General features: G+C 49.1%; 2 protein-coding genes across 6 annotated transcripts in view; both read left to right on the forward strand.

Moving 5' to 3' along the window:
• ST6GALNAC3 (ST6 N-acetylgalactosaminide alpha-2,6-sialyltransferase 3) overlaps window positions 1-14,179 on the forward strand; it is a 273,226-nt gene that overhangs the window by 117,670 nt on the left and 141,377 nt on the right. The gene's annotated exons all lie outside the window — the stretch shown is intronic.
• The window catches only part of ST6GALNAC5 (ST6 N-acetylgalactosaminide alpha-2,6-sialyltransferase 5), a 402,466-nt gene that overhangs the window by 96,127 nt on the left and 292,160 nt on the right, over window positions 1-14,179 (forward strand). The window lies entirely within an intron of this gene.

The raw sequence follows: 14,179 nt of genomic DNA on the forward strand, positions 1-14,179 counted from the left end.
AGAGAAGTTAATGCGACTATTTTACCACATGGCTAATGAAGGCTGCTATGCACTTTTTTAAAAAAAAAGTTGTGCAGGAATAGTGGCACTGACTTGCTCTTATAAGGGAAAGTCATGCAGATAAGTCATATGTACATATATACCACTATATATACTTATATGCCAATATATCCATATCAAATATTGCATATATTTCAGGAGTATGGGCAATAAACCCACTTTTAACCACACAGGGTTTCTGGCTGATAGTTTTGTAAACTGGTAACTAGCTGCCACAAGTATTGGCTTTTCAAAGGAAGGATGTGCACTGCGCCTTTTTCTCGTTCCACTTTTGGTAGGAGGGGAAGGGAATGGAGAGTAGTTCCAAATATCTTGCCAAACAGCAGGATTGTGAAAGTCCTCCTTGTTTTTGAGTGGCCTGTAAATGTAAAATGAAATGGGAAGCCAGTTTCTATTGTTAGCGTCAAATCAGACGTGCCTTCTAGTGAGTGTATCCAGAATATTTAAAGGAAAGCAATCTTGCCCAGCTGGCAGTAGGCAATTTAGTCTCACTTGCTCAATGGTTCTGCTTTTCCGATGCAGTTTTCCCAGAAAGTACAAGCCACTTTCAGTCAGGAGGCTGCTTTCTCAGCCACAGAGTGTCCTCAGGTAAGGGAAATATTGGCAGGGCACAGTTTATTCTCATGTTCTACAATGACAAGATTGCCCTCAGGTTGTTTCTCAAAATCAGAGCATAATATTGACTAATGGGGGTGGAGAAGAGGAGCTACACTGTTTTAAGCTGTCTTTAACAACATGTATACAAAGGAAAGGTGTTGGCTTTCTGGCATAGTTCAAGGAGCTGGTGGGGTTTTTAAATATAAAAACAACAACCTATGCATCCAAAATCATTTGACCCAACATACCTGTAATGGGTTTAGGGGTTGTTCGTGAGTAAGTTGCCGCCACTGCTGGCGAGGTTACCTGGTTAAACCCTTTCTGACTGAACAGCCTCCAGCATCGTGACTCAGTCGCTGGCAGAATCCGTCAGTGGGCGTTTCTTGAACCTTTTCCAGCATAAAAGCTGTTTGACGCCAAGTCTCCTCCTACTCTCCCTGCGCGGAAGTCTTCTGCACAGGGAGGGTGTGGGCAGCGGAGTACCCGTACTCTCTCCGCTGATCTCCGGCGAGGAGTCTTGGAGCCTCGAGTCCGATTCCCCCATCTGCCCCCCTTCTCCACTGGTGTTACGCTGATTTCCTTCCCCAGCAGATGGGCTGCCTCTCTCCCTACTAGGACCCTCTCCGGCATCCCTCTGGAGCCTTCCCTCCACCTCTAGCTCCGATGGCAGTTCCCTGACAATACCTTCTCCTTTCATGTGTTGCATTACAATTGGGGCAGCTAACGGCGTCCTCCAGATGTGGTTAACCTCTGGTTATACAGTACCCCTCATGCCTGACCATTGCCCATGCTAGGTGGAGCTGATGGGAGTTGTAAGGCACCATGTTGGCTACCCCTGCAATACAATACAATCTCTGGATCCAGGAAGGGCACAACCATCCCCAATCTGTTTCCCTTCAGATGTTTTGGATGACTACAATAAGCTCCAGCCATCGTGGCCAATGGTCAGGCAAAATGAGAGTTGTAGTCCAACATCTAGAGGGCAATTGAGGAAGGCTGCTCTGGGGTAGATATCCTAGATGACTAGATGTCTTGACTTCTCCCCCTAAAAATCAAAGCTTTAAAGCAGCTGTGAAGAGGGGCTGTATGTTTCCCTCAGGGGAGTTAATGGTGACTTCAGAAACACATTAGGTAGGGAAATGACATGGTGGGAAACATCCCCTCCCCCAATGCTGATGCTCCAATCAAAGTCACTGAGAGCTCTAGACTCAAATATATACTGCATCATATCTGCCCCTTCTTGCTACAGGTTCAGGTTAAACAGGAACAGAAAGGGGCATCCTTGCCAAAGCCCAACCTTGAGCACCTTCCACAATTGTTGTAAGGCGTACCTGTTTGCGCTTCACCCATAGGCTTTGTGTTGCATTGGCCAAGGGTGAGAGAGAATGCCATGTTGAAATATGATGAATTATACAGTGGTACCTCGGGTTAAGAACTTAATTCATTCTGGAGTCCCCATTAGCTAAAGTGGTACCTCAGGTTAAGAATAGTTTCAGGTTAAGAATGGACCTCCAGAACAAATTAAGTTCTTAACCTGAAACTGTTCTTAACCTGAGGTACCACTTTAGCTAATGGGGCTTCTTGCTGCTGCCGCACAATTTCTGTTCTAATCCTGAAGCAAAGTTCTTAACCCGAGGTACTATTTCTGGGTTAGCGGAGTCTGTAACCTGATGCGTCTGTAAACTGAAGCGTCTGTAACCCGAGGTACCACTGTATTCAGTACAGGTGGGACTTGTGATGAAGTGTTGCAGTGTGGAGGGATGCTGTTCAGAATTCCAGCTAATCCGTTCCATTTCTCCCCTTCCCCACAATGCTCAGTAGGCATTCCATGGTGACTACTGAGCGTGCTCAGTCCTCATTGGGCTGCTTTTAGGGTTCTGCCTCTTAGGTTTTTATTTTAATGTAATGCGGTTTCCCTGAGGCTCCTGATATTGTCCCCTTGAATGTTTGTGGCATCATTTTGGCTATATAGGCAATGGAACTCTACCACTGATGACTGAAAATTGAGGGAACGGTGGCTTGCTCTCCCCCTCCTTTTTCACCCTCTCCCTTTCAGAATAGGCAAGCTATAAATCTAAATAAATGTCCAGACCTTTAAAGATTATTTTAAAACTGAAAATTAGTAATATTGATGTAAAAGGCCTCTTTTGGAAGGCATTTTATTTCATACTGTCAGAGCTGCTTCAAGATCCTAGCTCACAGAGGATCACGCTAGCCAGCGGTCATTAAGTAAAAGTCTTTATTGAATTACAGTTTCCATTCTCACGCTGCTGTCTGCAACTCTACGTCTACTAGCTAGATCGGCGAGGCTCCGTCTGAGTCTCCGCCCCGTGCGCACCAACTTAATATCCTAGCCTTGCTCCACCTTTTCCTCCTGACTGTCCTCCTCTGGGTCCCTCTACCCCCCGGGGCTTCTTCCTTCCGGGATTCTTCTGACGCTGACCCGGACCCTTCTGCCTCCTTGCGCCGGGCTTTAGGACCCGGTTCCCTTTCGGGGCTGCTCACTGCGCCGCCTTCCTCTGCATTTGAACTTGGCGCGCGCGCCCAACCTTCCACTTTCCTCTTAACCGTTTCCTCGCTCCCCGATGGAGGTGTGGCCACTCCTGACTCCTGCCCTCCCTCCTGTGGTGAGCTGCCAGCGCTTCCCTCCTGGCTCTTTTCCTCTTCCCTGCTTCCTGGCGGTGACGCTGGTCCCGATTTCCAGCTGCTCCCCCCTGAGTCTCCTCTGGCTCTATCTTCCTGGGGTGCCTCCCTAGACTCCCCCCTTGCCCTGGCCACTGGTGCTCCTTTCTGTGAATCCTCTGATTCACTGGAAAGACTGGGAGATCTCGGGTCGTCGTCATCACTCATCCTTTCCTCTGTCTCCTCCCCTTCGCTCTCTGTTTCCTCCCTTGCCCGTGCCTCTGCACCTAAACCCCTGACATCCATCCCCCCCTCGAAGCCCCCCATTCCCCCCTCCCCTCCTTCCGGTGCTGGAACTGGGTGCTGCTGTTGCAAAGGGACGAACGTCGGATATCGGTCGCTTCCCGTGGCAGGCCTCCAGCGGAACTCTTCCAGGTCTTCCCCTCTGCTCTCGTTGACGACAGTCACCTCCTCTTCCATCTCTGTGCCGCCGTGCTCGAAACCAGGGTCGTCCCCGAAAATGTCCATGTCCGTCTCTCCCGCACTTCCTCCAGGCGGCGTTGCTCGGCCGGAACAGTCCAGCCACTTCCTGCGGAACTGCTCCTCCGGCCTATCGTCCCACCAATACGAGGGTTCTGAGACCGATCCCGAGGGTGACCCCTCCGGGGAACGGACGTCTCGTGTTGGTTCCTCGTCCGAGTCGAACCCCCTGAACGTGCTGTCCGAAAGCGTGGGCGTGAAAAGCCAGTCGTCGAAAAAGTCTGCTGGCATAGGTCTATGTGGGAAGAGGGCATGAAACTCGTCTTTGAGCAGAGGTTCGTCGAAAGCGTAGCCCGGCACCCAGCTGTTCGCACTGGCCGGGGTGCCCTCCCTGGCGAGAAAGTATTCTACTCCCTCTTCCCCCCATCTGGAGTCCAAAATCTCCGTGACTTCGTTGATGCGCTCCTCCTGTGCCACTCCCGCGTGCCCCGTTCCTTCTCTGAGCGGACTCGGCGCCGTTCCGGGTTCCTGGAACCTGTGCGGTGCCTTGTAGGGAGTGAGCACCGATCTGTGGAACACCGGATGCATTCTGGAACCCTCCGGAAGCGCCAGCCTGAAAGCCACCGGGTTGACCTGCTCTTCGACTTGGTAGGGCCCCAGTTGTTTATGCCCTAGTTTCTTCTTGGCCAACGACCTGGCCGGCACTGCGTGGGCTGCTAACCAGACCCAGTCTCCCACGTGGAGCTCTTCGCCAACCCTTCTGTGTTTGTCCGCTTGTACCTTGTATGCGTGTTTAGCCAGCTCCAGGTGGCGCCGCAGCTGATCGTGGACTTCCTGCAGCTCCGACGCGAACGCATCTGCTGACTGCGGCTCCCCTTCTCCCCTGCATTCCAGTCCCGGAAAGGTTCTAGGGTGCCGCCCGTTGTTGGCGAAGAACGGCGTGACGCCCGTGGATACGTGCTTCGTGTTGTTGTAGGCAAACTCTGCAAGCGGCAGGTAATCTACCCACGTCGCAGGCTGTTGGTTTGCATAACATCTCAGGTACTGCTGCATGATGGCATTGGCTCGCTCCGCTTGCCCGTTGGTCTGCGGGTGTCTCGCCGACGCCAGATTGATCTTGACGTTTAGGAAGCCCATCAGTTTCTGCCAGAAGTTCGAGATGAACTGCCGCCCGCGGTCGGACAGAATAGACCGTGGCAGACCGTGAACCTTGAACACGTGGTCTATGAACAGTTTGGCGGTTTGCTCCGCCGTGGCCACCTTAGCACACGGAATGAAATGCGCCATCTTGGAGAACAGGTCCACCACCACCAACACTGCCGTCTTGCCCCTTGAGCTGGGCAGATCCGTGACAAAGTCCAGAGCCACCCTTTCCCAAGGTTCGACCGGAGTTTGCAGCGGCTCCAACAGTCCAGCCGGCGGTTTGTGCACCGGCTTTGCCCTCTGGCAGGTGTCACACCTCGCTACGTAGTCTGCGACCTCCCCTCTCATTCCAGGCCACCAGAAATCCCTGGCTACTAATTCCACCGTCTTCTCCTTGCCAAAGTGCCCGGCCGTGGGTGCGTCGTGCAGCTGCTGTAGCACCTTGGCTCGAAGTTCGTCACCCGGCACGTAGATGGCCCCTTTACGGATGAGCAAGCCATCTCGTAGCTGGAAACCGTCGGCCGCTGCCTTGCCCCCTCGCACCTCTGCCATCTTCGTTCGTGCGAAGGAGTCCCCCTGCAACGCTCGCCGCACCGCCTCTAGGTCCACGGTCGCCGCGGCGCACGCCCACACTGTCGGTGCAAAGATGTGCATGGCGGCCGCTGGTGTTGCGTCCTCCAGATACTGTGGCTTGCGGGAGAGAGCGTCTGCCATGATGTTGGTGTCCCCCGGGACATACTCTATTCGGAAGTCGAAGTCCGCAAAGAACTCAGCCCAACGTATCTGCCTCTGGTTCAGGAACTGTGCCGTGCGCCAGTGTTCCAGATTCTTGTGGTCCGTGCAAACCTGCACCGTGTGCTTGGCGCCGATCAGAAAGTGCCTCCACGCCTTGAACGCTGCATGAATGGCCAGCAACTCCCTGTCCCATATGGTGTAGTTCTGCTCGGACTTGCTGAGCTTCCTGGAGTAAAACGCTCCCGGCCGCCACACGCCCTGCGGGTCCTTCTGCAGCAGGACCGCCCCCACTGCTCTGTCCGAAGCGTCTGTCTCCACCCTCATCGGCATGCTGGGGTTGACATGAAGCAGCTGCTCTTCCGACGCGAAGAGACGCTTGAGGGCCTGAAAGGACTGCTCCGCCTGCTCTGTCCAGATGAACTTCTTCTTCTTGGAGCTAAGGGTGTCAGTGATGGCCGCCGTCTGCATCGCGAAGCCCTTGATAAACTTGCGATAGAAGTTCGCAAAGCCGACAAACCGTTGGACCTCCTTCCGGTTGCGTGGGCTCTTCCAATCCAACACCGCTCGAACCTTGGCGCTGTCCATGGCGAGCCCCTTGGCAGACAGCTTGTAGCCCAGAAAATCCACCTCCGGCACGTCAAATTGGCACTTCTCCAGCTTGGCGTAGAGCCTGTGTTGCTTTAGCCTGCCCAGCACTTCCTTGACGTGCTTGTCATGTTCTTGCTGCGACTCCGAAAAGATCAGGATGTCATCCAAGAAACAGACGCACGTCTTGTAGAGAAGTCCCGCCAACACGTGATGCATAAATGCTTGAAAAACGTGAGCGCCATTTTGCAGTCCAAAAGGCATAACTCTGTATTCGTAGGTACCCAGTGGCGTGAACATGGCTGTCTTCCACTCATCACCTTCCCGCATGCGAATGAGGTTGTACGCCCCCCGCAGGTCCAACTTGGTGAACACCTTTCCCTTCCGTACCTTCGCCAGGAGGTCGTCGATGCGGGGCATGGGGAAGTCCGACGGCTTGGTCACACTGTTCAAAATCCTGTAATCCACTACGAGTCTTTTTTGGGGCGTGTCTCGCTTCTTAACAAAGAATACAGGACTGCCCCCCACTGCCTTAGACTCCCGGATGAAACCGCGCTCCAAATTATGATCGATGAAGTCTTTGAGTTCCTGCAGTTCGTCCTCAGACATGGAATACAGCTTCCCTTTAGGCAGCGCCGCCCCTGGCAGCAGGTCAATTTTGCAGTCATATGGTCTGTGAGGGGGTAGCCTGTCCGCCTCCTTCTCGCAGAAAACTTCCAGAAATTCTGCGTACTTGTGGGGAATCGCTTGCAGCGTGCCTAGCAGCAGCTGTGACTCCTCTTCCTCTCCTTCCTGCCTGGGTACGATGCAGTGTTCAGCACAAAAGGAAGAGCCGAAGACCAGCTGCCTCTGGAACCAAGCCATCGTTGGGCTGTGCTTGTCCAGCCAACTCATACCCAATACAATGGGCGTGTCAGACAGTTGAGTGACGTTGAAGCTGATGACTTCCCTGTGATTCCCAAGTCGCATCACCATTGGTGGCGTCTGCTTCACCACTTGCCCCCCTAGCAGCTCCCTGCCATCCACCGTGACAACCTGCAGGGGCAGTGTGGCCGGCAGCAACTGCACAGCGTGCCTGTCGACAAATTCCTGCCCTATAAAGTCCGCGTTGCTGCCGGAGTCGATGGTGATTGGCACGTCCATGGTGATTCCATTGGGCAGCTGGAGAGATGCTGTGAGCCTCACTACTGGTTTGGGCGGGAGGGGGTTCACTGGCTGTAAAATTTCTGGGGACTGCGTCACTAACACGTCTGGCTGGGCCCCAGTGCCTCTTCCTCCAGCCAGACATCGTCGTTTCCCTGCTGTGGTCCTCCCTGCTGCGTTGCTGCAGTCACCATTGCTGAGGCTGCAGTAAGCTTGTGGGGCCTCTGGGGACACTCTTTCGCCATATGCCCTGGCTGCTCACAGACGTAACACTTCCTGGTCCCTCTAGGAGGCTTCGCCTTCACTGCTGCCGGTGCTAGGGCTCTGGTTGCTGACTGAGCCCTTGCACCTCCAACCTCCATAGGTTCGGCTCCTCCTCCTGGCGGAGGCGTGGATTGCGTTCGCGCTGCTTCTCTGGGAAAGAAGGAGGGGCCCCCGGCTGGTTCGCGCCCTCCACGTCCTTCGTCCTTGCTCCACGGACGTCCTTCCAGCCTCACCCCCACAGCCAGTGCCCTCTGAACGACCTCCTGGGTGGTTCGGGGTCTCTCCCCCCTCGCTATCTCATCTTTAATCGAGTTGTGCAGTCCCTCCCAAAAGAGGTCTCTTACAGGAGCCGAATCTCTGTCCCATTCCAGGGCGCTGACCAAGGCGAAAAAGCGTGCATGATACTGTCTGACGCTGGCCCTCCCTTGTCTCAGCCCATGCACCTCCTTCCGTGCAAGATCAATGTCAATACTTGATAAGAAACACCCATCCATCGCTTTAATAAAGGCATCCGCATTCTGGAGCGCCGGATCGTTATCTCTCCATAAATTGCGCAACCATGCTTTCGCCTCCCCATGCAGATGGGACATGATGAACCCCACTCTCTCCTGTTCATCTCTAAAGTCTTTATGCAACAGTTGCAGTGCGCACAGTACGTCGGCTCTAAAGTTGGGATACTGTTGCAGGTTCCCATCGAAGTGAGAGAGCAGCCCGCCTGTCCGTCTCGCCAACCCAATTCCCTCCTGCCGGGGTGGTTGCTTTGCCAGTACGTCTAACCTGACCTGGAGATCCCTGCAGGCGGCAGCTGCCTCGTCCTCTCTCTTCCTGGATGCGAGAACCTCGGCGTTCAGTTGTGCCACTGCTTTTCTGAGGTCCTCTATCTGCTGCTCAGCCGTCATGTCTCCTGCCGTTCGTGAGCTCGCTAGTGGGCGCCTGTTTCTCTCCCCTCCTCGAGGCTGCAGATGCCCACAATGTAGAGACGGAGCCTACTGTCAGAGCTGCTTCAAGATCCTAGCTCACAGAGGATCACGCTAGCCAGCGGTCATTAAGTAAAAGTCTTTATTGAATTACAGTTTCCATTCTCACGCTGCTGTCTGCAACTCTACGTCTACTAGCTAGATCGGCGAGGCTCCGTCTGAGTCTCCGCCCCGTGCGCACCAACTTAATATCCTAGCCTTGCTCCACCTTTTCCTCCTGACTGTCCTCCTCTGGGTCCCTCTACCCCCCGGGGCTTCTTCCTTCCGGGATTCTTCTGACGCTGACCCGGACCCTTCTGCCTCCTTGCGCCGGGCTTTAGGACCCGGTTCCCTTTCGGGGCTGCTCACTGCGCCGCCTTCCTCTGCATTTGAACTTGGCGCGCGCGCCCAACCTTCCACTTTCCTCTTAACCGTTTCCTCGCTCCCCGATGGAGGTGTGGCCACTCCTGACTCCTGCCCTCCCTCCTGTGGTGAGCTGCCAGCGCTTCCCTCCTGGCTCTTTTCCTCTTCCCTGCTTCCTGGCGGTGACGCTGGTCCCGATTTCCAGCTGCTCCCCCCTGAGTCTCCTCTGGCTCTATCTTCCTGGGGTGCCTCCCTAGACTCCCCCCTTGCCCTGGCCACTGGTGCTCCTTTCTGTGAATCCTCTGATTCACTGGAAAGACTGGGAGATCTCGGGTCGTCGTCATCACTCATCCTTTCCTCTGTCTCCTCCCCTTCGCTCTCTGTTTCCTCCCTTGCCCGTGCCTCTGCACCTAAACCCCTGACACATACTCTCCCCCGCCATTTCAATATTTGTGATAGATGGTAGCATTTGGGTGAGAAGACTCTAAAGGACAAAATTAAATAAAACAGGTTTTACATACAGTAGTTCTTGAAATGAAACAAATTTACTAAGTGCAGCCATTATTGTTTTCAATGGATATTACACATGAGTAAAAATCAAATGAAGCCTGAAAACCTGCACCACTTTGACAATAAAAGTACTATAATGTGCAGGAGTATTAAAAAGTGATTGAGTTCTTCATTACAGTCATAAAAATAGATATTGCGAAACCGGTACAATATTACACCATATCATGTCATCTAAGAGACTCAAACCTTTTGCATTAATCTTTACCTTTGAATTGTCCTTCTAGGTTTGTCGTTCTCATATATTCAGGAAAATTGCAGATAAAATAGGCCAATAAAAACCAGCTCATATTGTGTGCGTGTGTAAGTGTGCGTGTGTGTGTATGTGGTTACTCCCAGTGTACTCCAATCACTGTGATTTAAAGTTAAATAAACAGAACCATTCTTAATGCAGGTCTCCATTCTCCAAGTTTCGACGGAGAGGGGAGAGTGGCCTGGGGGTGGCCCGCCTCTTTCCCAATCATTCTTTCCCTTAACAAACAATTAAAACTCATGACCCTCCTCTTCTTTTTCTTCATGGATAATATTTGTAGGACCAAAAAAAGTCAACTTTTTATAACAGAGGTAAAAATCAGCTGGCGCGATAGTTCCTAGACAAATTTGTCTGAACTTTGACAGGGTTCTTATCCAAAAGCACTTTCCTCAGGCTCACATATTCAAACTGAGTGCCCCCCCAAGGGGTTGAAAACATTATTTCTATTTCCCATCATAAAATGGTGGATTGCTGTGCTTATTTTATGAAATTAGGTAGGCTTCATCCCCTCAGAAAGGGCAACCACGTCTGTAATTTGCATCCAGTTTTGGCAAAAATACGAACAAGTATTGTATGTATGTATGTATGTATGTAAAGGTTCCCGTCTTGAAGATCCCTGAATAAATCTACCCAAAATTTGGCAGTCTTAATCCATTTTGGAGGGACTCCTTTGCCTATAAATTCCATTAATTTATATTTAAAGGGGGGGGGGAATCCTATAGCTGATCTTAGAATCCCAATTATATTTAATGAGACAAAGCAGAGTTTCGGGTTTAACAAGTAACTTTGGACCTGAATAACAAATCAAATAAGAACAACATACAGTGGCTCTGAAACAGATGAGGCTGATTCCAAATGCTACAGATATGAGGAAAATCTTGTGGTTGCTGCATACCCCTAAATTATACAGTCATACCTCAGGTTGAAGTAGCTTCAGGTTAAGCATTTTCTGGTTACGCTCCACAGTGACCCAGAAGTAACGGAGCACGTTACTTCCGGGTTTCGCCGCTCGCACATGCGCAGATGCTCAAAATGACGTCATGCCATGCTCGGAAGCAGCGAATAGCGACCTGCGCAGATGCAGACGCACGGATGCAGGTTGTGTTCGCTTCAGGATGCAAACGGGGCTCTGGAACAGATCCCATTCGCATCCAGAGGAACCACTGTACTGCCTTGTCTAAGGCCACTTAGCATGTTCACAAAATACTTTGGCAGAGGATTCAGACAGAATCAATTGTCCTACATTCAAGAGTATGGCTAGGCTTTTTGGAACAGTCTGGGCACATAGTAAAGAGGTGATTCAGTTGCAATTTACTTCTCTACATCCTATTTTGCTGCAGGTAAATTATTGACTCTGCAAGCGACTATTAATTTCTACATGCAATAGATATTTCTTACCGACGCAACATCTGCTCTGTCTGTGGGATTGCTTTGAAGATGCTGGGTTTCCTCTGAGACCTTTAAATTGTTGCCACTTTAGGCTCAGCACATTCTGTAATATAGATATATTAGTTAAACCTGCCAGAAATTAGAACACGGAAAAAATAGAATTGTCATTTATAGAATACATCAAGTCTTAAAAGACAGATAATTCAATAATTAATTCAATACACCATAGTTTCCATTACAGAAATGAAACTAATGAATAACTCATGGTAAATACATACCTAATTAAAAAAAAATCCACTGTGAAGTGCTGCATTAAAATGAAAATTGAAAGAAGGTGGTTAAATTGAAACTCATCTGTTGTGATCACAAATTTTTGGCCTTAATCAACCCGTGTCCATGCTTAGCCCTATTTTAAAAATTGGCAATTATATTTATTAGCTGGTTGGGGAAGAAAAAGCAGATGGAAGGGACTAACAGAGCAGTAGCCCACCCCCACCCCTTTGCACCAGTCTGGGGTCAGTAGATTTGAATTGAGTGAATGTATTTGTCCACCTCCCACTGCCTGCTGTCAGCATCACTGAATGTGCAAGTGGAAGTCAGGAAGCAAGAAAGCAGCAATTTCCATACTGACCTGTGTTTTTCACAATCAGTGCTGTTTCCACTCAGTTTTTGCTAATTAACATAAATCACACAACTTACTCAACTGTTTATGTAACTTACACAACTATTTACAAAACTTATGTAACTTACATTCTTTTCAATGTAAAGGTAACATCCTTAGATGGGAGGCTTGCTAGTGAGACTGCCCCCACTGGTGGCAGTCTGTGGACCCCCCCCCCCCAAAAAAAATATTGTGTACTGATAGTGGGTAGCAGCTAAGCTGGTGCAGGGTCCATTGGATCCCAAGACATCAAGACTAGCACAGGGATCTGCCTGCCCCTCACTTTTTGCTTTGACCACTGTGTGTGACAAGACTGGACATGGCAGGGGCCCTGCCTCTCTGTTCAGCTCTGTTGTGGCAGTGGATGCAATTAGGATTGCCCCCTATATTTCCCCCCAAACAACTGATCAGCACAGTTCACAGTTTTCTGATTTTCTGATGCTTTTTTTTTTTTTTTTTACTCTGCTACACATGTCCAGCATGCCTACTGGTTTAAAGAGGGGGACTATACTACTATTTACACATGCAGTTCCTAACTGAGATTGTGAACATACGCAGAAGTCTGCATCTTAGCTGGAGCAGACTAGATGATGCTCAGTTTCCCTTAGAAATACTACCAGTAGAACTGCAGGACAGATTTTAAACTATCTTGTTCTTTGTCTTCACCACACATAAATTTAATCCTAAAAAGAGTGATTCATCATGTCTTCTTATTGATTTTGATATACGTGCCGGGCAGAATGATTCTGATTGCATAGTACTAAGTGAGACAAGAATCAGGGTTATCTTATTATTGAGATTGGATTTTTAAGATTGCTAGAAAAATAGGGAATCCTGTGTGGATTGCCAAGGCATGCTAGATGTGCCTGCAGGTTATTGCATTGTATATATTAAACAACTTTATGTTCATCCAATTTTACCCTATGGAAGAGATTAGACAGAGAGCTTCTGAATTAATGTCTGCTTCAGTTATTCAGAAGAAGTAGTCATAAAAGAAAGAAGAAACCCAAATTCAACCATAGTTCGACTATGGGTGCAATAATTTTCTTTTAACAGGTTGAATGGTGGTGTGTGTTAAAGGATAAAAGCATATTAAAACTATTATTATTATTATTTGCATGTATTCAAGCTGTAAATCTGTAAGTCATTTTATAGTACCTTCTAGGCAGTGGTAGATTTTACAGAATATGGGCACAATTCACTGGGAACTTTCCCTGTATATAAAGTTCCATTGAAATGAGTGGTTGATTCATCGTGTTTAATGTCCTCCCTCTTCTTGTCTGAGTGGAGTTGTTGTTCAACTTCCATTCATTTTAACAGAGCATGGCAAAGCTGATATCTCAAGTGAAGCATGCCCAGTTTTCATTCACCAAAAATGGACCAGGTTTTCTGTCCTTTTAGCAAACACAAATTTAGCTGCAAAACATTGGTTTTGCAATGTTCCAGATGATTAGTTTTGTGGGTGTTTATGCACACAGGCTTAAGACTATCATTTGCACAGTAAATTATAAATACGCATTGGTCTCACTTGATAAAGTATCCTATATTAAATGAGTGCAACATTTATATTTCATTAATACATAGATGCCAACTTTGAGCAATAGGTGTTCAGGAAGCAAGCAGCATATTAACATTCCGCTGAGTCTCATTGAACAATGATGTGTGCCCTTCTTCGGTGTCATTTCTTGGGTGCTTTTTCTAAATTTGGGCTTTAAAATTTAGTAAGATAAACTACATTTGACCTTTTCTGGATCCAGCCAATTTGAAATGTTTAGGCATAGAAGTACCAGTTTGCTAAGAAGCATTGCCAGTTCTGTATGCACATTCTTCAACACCTACTCTCACACCTGTATAGGGATTGCGCTGTGCTCAGTGAACACATTGTTCTAGCAATAATTGCATGCGGTGTCTGGTGGTCGAACTTCAAAAGCCATCATTAAGACATAATGTGCACTTTAAAGAACACTGGTGTTTTTAAAAACTCGTTTATTTTAGTTTTCCTTATTGGAGCTCCTTTTCTGCAGTTTGCAATCATGAAATTGCTTTCAGTACCGATGGTTAAATAGCAGGCAATGCAACATTGCAATATGAGATGCGATGCAGGTTGACCCAGGCATGAAAAATTGACAGATCTAATTTACACTTCTCCTACTCCATTCTCACTCTGCCACTCAATTTTACTCCATCCTCCCTACCCCCATCCAAACAACATTCCTGTAGCTCTCAATATTGGCACCCTGCATTCCTTGTCCTCTTGGTATCACTTGTATCTTTTTTTTTAGCTCATCACCCTGAGTCATTAAATAGTAAAGACCCTTGCTCTGTTGTTTTGATCTGTTCAGCAGTTGGGATGTTGTTGCT

Source organism: Podarcis bocagei, assembly GCF_964188305.1.
Source record: "Podarcis bocagei genome assembly, chromosome: 5".
NCBI classification, from domain to species: domain Eukaryota; kingdom Metazoa; phylum Chordata; class Lepidosauria; order Squamata; family Lacertidae; genus Podarcis; species Podarcis bocagei.